Source organism: Phyllostomus discolor, chromosome 15, assembly GCF_004126475.2.
Source record: "Phyllostomus discolor isolate MPI-MPIP mPhyDis1 chromosome 15, mPhyDis1.pri.v3, whole genome shotgun sequence".
Taxonomy (NCBI): Eukaryota; Metazoa; Chordata; class Mammalia; order Chiroptera; family Phyllostomidae; genus Phyllostomus; species Phyllostomus discolor.
The window spans coordinates 11,427,068-11,434,952 of NC_040917.2; positions in this window are offsets into that span (position 1 = coordinate 11,427,068).

Genomic DNA, 7,885 nt, shown 5'->3' on the forward strand with positions numbered 1-7,885 from the left:
CCCACGTAGCTGCCTTGAGCTAAATCTTGGTTTGGGTCCACTTTTTTTTTTTTCCCTCTCTCTCTATCTCTCTTTTGGCTCTGATGATATTTTCTTGGTTTTGTTCAGTGCATTTCAAAGTCTTCCTTCGTGCTAAGTGAAGCGAGCCAGAAAGAGAAAGACATACACAGTATAATTAACACACACGGACAAATCAGAAACAAATGCACAGATACAGAGAACAAACCGATGGTTGCCAGCTGGGAGGGGGGTGGAGGGACGGGCAGGAAAGGTGAGGTGATTAAGAAGCACAAATTGGCAGTTGCAAGGATAATCACGGGAACGTAAATTACAGCATGGGGGGGAATCGTCAGCATTATTGTGATAACCGCATGCGGTGCCAGATGGGAGCTAGACTTGGCGGGGTGACCGCTTTGTAGGGTACACACACGTCTAATCACTAGGTTGTACACCTGAAGCTAATATAATATTGCATGTCAACTATCATTATAAAATAAATTAAAAAAGAAGTCTCCCCGAGGGAGCACCTGGAGAGAGGAGGAGGGGGTGACTCGGGGGCTGCTGGGGTCACTTTGGCACAGCTGGCGCGGCCCCATTGGTGCTGCGGACTCCCGTGGGCTCTCGCTCTCTCCCGGCCACCTCTGGCTTCAGGCCCCTGCTCTTCCGGAATCCGATGGTCTCAGCACATTCACTCGCGAGTGCAGATGATTTGCTGCAAACTGGGGGCAGCACAGACCATTGCAACAGCACTGCTAGCTCTTCCTCTTCAAAACCCCTTCAGTCTCTCCTGCCCTTGCGGCCCTTGCTGGTTTCTGCAGGGTCAGGGCTCAGAGCCCTTTCTCCCAGACAAACCCCCGCTCCTATCCCACGTGTGGGGGCGGGGGAGGGACTAGTGGTCGTAGGGTGAGCGCTCTCTTCTGCTGCCTGAACTCCTGCTGACGTATCACAGGAGGGACACGTGTTACCTCCGGGCTGCTGATGAAGTTATTTTCCTAAACAAAAATCCCTGAGAGAAATTCTGATTTCAATTGCTAATATAATACTTCAAAAAAATTCCTGATGCATAATTTTAGAGAAAACTAAACATCCCTTGTTGACTCAGCGTCAATATCTGCCCCGGCCATATCCACTTAAAGGCCTGATCCAAAGTGAGAATCTGCCCTGGCCGGGTGGCTCAGTTGGTTGGAGTGTCATCCCATATACCAAAAGTTTGCAGGTTCGATTCCCCTGTGTGGGAAGCAACTGATTGATGCTTCTCTCTCTCTCCCCCTCTAAAAAAATCAATAGAAATATCCTTGGGTGAGGATTTTAATAAAACTGAAAGTCACGTGCACCATCTCTCTGGACAATGCGGCTCTTCTGCCCCCTGGGACCCTGTGTGACGCAGGCTGCCTTGTTTGCCTTTAATAATAAATACCGTTTGTGTAGGGTTTCAGGTGTATTTTCTCACTTCATTTTCAAAAGTCCATGCCGAGGCACTGCAGGCATTGCTCCCTTTCTACCAATGAAGAAGTAAGTGGGGCTCAAAAAGAAGTCATCGATTTGCGCGTTGGCAGCTCGGGGCAGAGCAGCAAGGCCAAGGTCAGCTTCCGAGGAGTGTCCAGGGCTCCCCTGGCGCCTCTTCTTTCCACTGCAGTGCGATGCCTGCCTGGTTTCAGCGCGTCCGTTTCACAACTCTTTCCCAAAACTGTGGCTCCACTCTAAGGATCTCATGGGATCTTTTCTTTACAACCACAGTGTGATGCCGGACTCCCACCTACAGGGGGCGCATAATAATGCTTGCCTCCAGGAGCCATTTGGCCTCACGTTTTGGCTTTTCTAAATGTCCCACTTAAAATTCACACACAAAAAGCTCCCGGATCCTGCAGCCTCTGCTTTAAGCTTTTAGGGTTAACTCTGGAGGGAGGAGGGTCTTTTCCTCACTGCCCATTTCCTAAATGATGGGTTTTCAAAGACAGTAACCATCAGTGCTGGGGAGCTCGGGGTCTGTGTTTCATTAAGCACAGGGTTGCTTTGCGGACACCCTCTGAGGCTGTGTCCCAGGGGTCTAGAGAATTCTCTTCCACCCACGGAGCAGCGGCTGCGAGTCCAGGAGCCAAGCGTGTTGAAACGGGCGTCTGCCGGCCTAATGCGCTGGCCTCCCTCTCATCCATCTTTGTTAGGGATCAGGCGAGACTTCATAAACTGTTTGTTCTCTAATATCTCTCTCTCTAAATAACATAATGAATATTGATGCAGCCGAGGATTTAGCGAGTAGGTAGGATGGATGGTTATTAGGAGGAGGAAAAGAAATCAGTGTAATATTACCTCGAGACTCAATCGGAATTCCACTTGGGGAGGGTGCTCTGTGGTTTGGAGAAAATGGATTTCACACGGGCTGTTTGCAATGCAGCAGGAAAAAGAGATCCGACGGTCTGTTCAGAGGCTGGGGTCTCAGACAGTGGAGGGCAGGAGGGAAGCCCGGATAGAGATGGGGCAGCGTTGGGGACCAATGTTTCCTTCTGCCCCCGGCAGAGTTTCCCAGCAGCCCTGGGGTCTGTGGTGAGAAATGGTGTCACCCGGGACGACAACACGCGGTCTAGGAAGTTAAAGCTGGGTTGGAATCCAGCCTTGAAAATGGTAGCCCTGGGCACAGTGTGTGATCCCTCTGACCCTCCCTCTGTCGCTAACGTGGGGACACTAAGGCCTGCTTTTCAGGTGACAATGAAGAACTACGCATGTGCACAGTCTGGCATTCATACTGGCTTCATAGAGGATAGCAATTATTCTTAAACTTCCTGTTAGAGGATTGTTTTGTAGAGAAATACACGGTAACATCATTCTTTTGTTGTTTCACCAATGAATATTTGAAATATGATTTACTCAAGAGCACAGAGTGGTATAAAAAAGCCCTCCCATTCTTTTTCTGAACTAACCACTCTGAGACCCCGTTGTCTACAAAACTGTCCTGATAATGCTAATCACAACAGCTGTAGTTAAGTATGTATCAAACAACTTTAAAACAGTATGTGTCACAGATTTGTGTGAAGGCAATTGAAGTATAATACATGAACGTACATTTGCAGGATGTAAAATGCAGAGCGATGATTTTTTAGGCTTCTTTTTCTAACATTGGCTATCGGTACCTTTAGGAGAAGAAACCCTCTGAAGAAATGGTAACAAAGCGAGTGTGCCTCCTTCTACATGCGTGCTTGTCCCAAACTGGCATAGGCAATGGCCAGAAAAAGGCATTTCCTGCAGGAATTTGTCCTGTCTGACATCCAGGCCCCCTTCCCTCATTCGTCTCCTAGTCACTCTGCTGTGAGTTCACAGCTGTTACACACCAGTAGAGAGTAACAGTGGAGATAACATCGTCCGGCAGAAAAGCTGATCATAATTTCAGTGGCTGGGGATGGAGAATGTTCAGCAAAAGGCAGCGAGAACATAGCGGGCCCTTCCTTCTCTCTACTCACTGCCTTACAGAGTTGAGGCTTTTGTTTTTGAGTCCTTATGGTTGTCATGGGGACGGGTGAGCATACATACTTGTTATAATAAGCCACGTAACACAGGTGTACAAGATAAAATAGTTTCCTAATCCTGACTTTCAGAGGTATACACTGTCGACTGTTTGATCAGGGTTCTCCCAGATGTGAATGAGTTTGTCAGCCACGGATAAGGAGAGCTATCAGTGGAGTGACCTTGAGTGTTGAACTAGGGAGTCACTACCAACTTCCTTGAGAAACAGAGCGTCTTGCTGTCCAGCCTTCCAGACAATCACAAGCAGGTCACCTGGAAGATAAACAAAGTCTTGGAAACTGTTTGTAAAAATGCAAATAACTCTTTTGTCAACGAGACGCTTCCACTGTCCACATGGATGGAAAATAATCTAGAATTGATCACGGCCCATTCCTTTGCTACAAACATAAATTCAAACTTCTTTCCCCAGATGCCTAAAGAAGTCCTTAGTCCTCCTTTGCATTGAGTTCAAGGTCGTTATGACTTAATTTCAATCTCTTTTTCCAGTTTCATTTCCCACCACGTGCAAAATCAAGGCTTTGGGGCTTTGAAGGTCTTCGTTCCACAGCCACGTTTCTCACACTGTGAGGTGCGCCCAGACCCCCCAGGACTGCTGTTTACCCCCAGGCTCTGCCTCAGCATCCCGGGGCGGGTCCCGAGAGCCTGCACTTCTAGCAAGTCCTGGGTCTGCACCCCACACATCGGGTAACAGGGATCTCCTGTGACGACGTCTCCATCAGCTGCCTGCCACATCTGTGTCCAGCCTACGGCTAAAAATCTCTGAGGACCGTGCCTTGTAAATTCTGAATTCCCTCGGGCTGTTCTGCTGTTGGAAAGCACTTCCTTTATTTGGCTAAGATCTGTCTCCCTGTAGCCCCTCTCCATTGACCCCAGTTCCAGACGTATTGAACTCCTTTTCCCTAAAAGATCTGTAAACACTGAAGACTGTTATTGGGCCTAGGTGTACACTGCCCTCTGCCTCCAACCCCCTCACCCCCCGCCCCATACAACAGGTCCTTATTTGCCCGCCTCAGTGATAGTGGCCATTCGCTGTATTCTGGGTCAAAGACCTTCTTCTTCATCTTGTTCGCCAACATCCTGCACACTATCTTTTCCCCCTCCCCCGAAGTTTCTCTCTACTGCCACCCTCCTCCTTCTCCTGTCCTGCCCAGGGTCATTAACAGTGCTACCTTCTGACTCCTGTTGTGTGTTTATCTCCCCAAACTGACCTTGAGTAATGGGCTAGAGTTGAATCACTGACGATGGCTAGCAGCTGAGCCTTGGTGACAGCCCAGCTAGAGCAGCCGCCTGTCTTTCCAGTCCCCAAACTCAGGTGATGACAAACAACATCCATGAGGCCAGGCCTGGGGACCAGGACATGCACTGCAGGCGCCACACACTGTTGAGAAACCCACCTGCATGCTGCCAGGAGATTTCACCTGGAAGAGCCATGCCGGTCCTTAACAAGAGCGCTCCTGCCCAGCGCCGGGCTGCACGGTTTTTAAACCTTAGCTGGTCAGGAATGTGCAGACTCCTGAAAGGCCCTCTCCTGGTGCGTACAGATGGGTTAACCAAAAATGCATCGTGGCCTCAGAGGCCGCTTTACTAATGAACAATTCACACAGAGAGGCATGTCCCTTTAATTTGCACACAAGAAAATGGTCTTGAAAGCAATGCCACTCATCCGTCAGCTCACTCACTCACTCAGCAACTGCTTCTTCAGTTCCACTTCTGGGTATTTGTCTGCAGAAATCCAGAACACTGAGCTGAAAAGATATAAGAGCCCCTAGGTTCGTTGCAGTGTCATTTACAGCAGTCAAGGTATGGAAACAACCCAAGTGTTCACAGGTAGACAAGTGGATAAGGAAGATATGAAACATATATATAATGGAATATTACTCAGCCATAAAATGAATGAAGCCTTGTCATATATGACAGCACGGGTGAACCTAGAGGGCATTGTGCTAAGTGAAATAAGTCAGACAGAAAAAGACAAGCACCATGTAATTTCACTCATGTGTGGAATCTAAAAGCAAAATAAATGAACAAACAGAATGGAGACACTGTGCAGGCTTCCAGAGGGGAGGGGGTTGGGGGCTGAGTGAAAAAAAGGGAAAGGCATTAAGATCTACAAGTTGGCAGTTATAAAAACAGTCTCAGGGACGTACAGGACAGCACAGGGAATACAGTCAATAATACTGCAGTGTAATAATGCTGTGAGGTCATAATACGTACAGTGTCAGATGCGTACAAGACTGATGGGGATAAGCACTTTGTAAGTTATACAAATGTCTCATCCCTATGTTGCACACCTGGAACTTATATAATATTGTAAATCTGCTGTAACTGAAATATAAAATTTAAAAAACCCCTGCTTACTCTCTGCCTACTGTGAGCTACCTGTGTGCTGAGGGCTGGGGACACAGGGATCTGCCAGAGTGATGTCTCCGCAGGATGGAGACTCGTCATCCCCACTGAGGGCAGGGTCATGCTTCCAGCTGGCAGGCTGCTCGGGGCTTGGGGGATATCGATAGGCACCCCTCTACTCAGGATAGATAGGAAAGAAGGTGACAGTGTGACCTCATTACTGATTGCTCTGAAGTCTGGACCTACAGTTTCCCCCTAGAAAGCTATTTTCACGTAAATGTCATCCTAGGAACCGGATGCTGAAGCCCAAGATCCACCTGCTGGCCTCATGGACCTTTCCCTACTCTTTGCATCTCTGTTTTTAAACACATCAGTTCAAGTCTACGTTTAAACCACATCCATGTAAGTGCCACTGGGTAACTGCTTCTTTCAGCTACTTAAATTAAAAGTGTCAGGCAAGGCCCTGGCTGGCATAGCTCAGTGGATTGAGCGTGAGCTGCGAACCAAAGTATCGCAGGTTCGATTCCCAGTCAGGGTACATGCCTGGGTTGCAGGCCATGACCCCCAGCAACCGCACATTGATGTTTTTCTCTCTTTCTTTCTCCCTCCCTTCCCTCTCTAAAAATAAATAAATAAAATCTTTAAAAAAAGCGTCAGGCAAGAGAGGGGACATTCACTAGGTGAAAATAATATTCCAAACCCACTGTCTAGTTTACATGCTGATTTTTAAATGTAAGGCTTTGTGTTAAATATTGCAAAAGGGTAAAAAGGGAGCAGCCCAGGCATCATGTCTACTTTTATGTAAAGACAAGCATCGCAGGGTTGAAAACCAGCTCACAGCTGGACGGAGAAAGTGTGACCTCAGATCAGGCTCAGCCGCACGCGTCACACCCTCTCCTGCAGTGTGCATGCTCCTCACCCGTTTTCCTTTGCAAAATGCCTCTATTTCATTTCTTTAAAATTTTTTTTAAATTTATTGATTTGAGAGATAGAGAGGAAGTGGGAGTGGAGAGAGAGAGAGAGATTGAGAGAGATTGAGAGAGAGAGAGAGAGAGAGAGAGGGAGGGAGAGAGATTTATGGCAAGAGACTGGCTTATCCGGTGTGGGGCTGGTTAGGCAAACCTGAAACCCACACAGTGGCCCATTAGGAAGGGCAGGGCAGGCCTGCAGTCGACAGGTGAAATCTCTTCCTCTTCAGGGCCGCTTCAGCTCTGCTTTTGAGACTTCCCATCCAAATGAAACCAACAGACAAACAAGCAAACAAAACCCGAAACCCAAAACACACACACAAAGAATTAAAAAAAAAAACAAGACTTCCCATCTGATTGAATCCGATTTACCCAGAGTACCTCGAGTCATCTTCCTTACTTAAAGGAAACTGACCATAGATTTTAATCACATCCCACAAAACACCTTCGCTGCATTTCCTAAGTTATTGTTTCACTGACTAACTGGGGACCACCTCCCAGGCAACTGGACACGCAGGGCGGAGCGTGGCATGCCGGCGCAGCATCATCAGGCTGCCGTGATCACATGACCGTACCAATTCAGCAGTGTTTGACTGTCAGCAACCCTTGGACTTAAATGGTCTGTCTCATGCATCCTTTTTATATAAACTACAAACTGATTGGCCAAGTGACAAACTTCAAAAAAAGAAGAATTTGTTTGCAAGCCCTGAATTAAATGGTAGTTTTGTGGCATTCTTTGCATTTTTGAATGAATGCCCATAATGGGCAACCTGTGACACAGAGCACATAACTACAGACCGTCTTCTGATATCACTCACCCCCACCTAAACTTAGTAGGAAGAGATGCCAGGCTAACCCCCTCCTCCCCCTCTCCCTCCTATGGCATCTTTGAGACCCATCTGACTTTGTCAGACCTCTTAGGGGTATTTTCACTTCCAGCTTTTACATATCCCTGTAAACTAACCATTCGCCCCAAACGCTTAGCATACTGTGAGCAACTTTTGCATGTATTAAGTCAATCATCAGAATATTTTTTACCAACAATTTCTAAATTT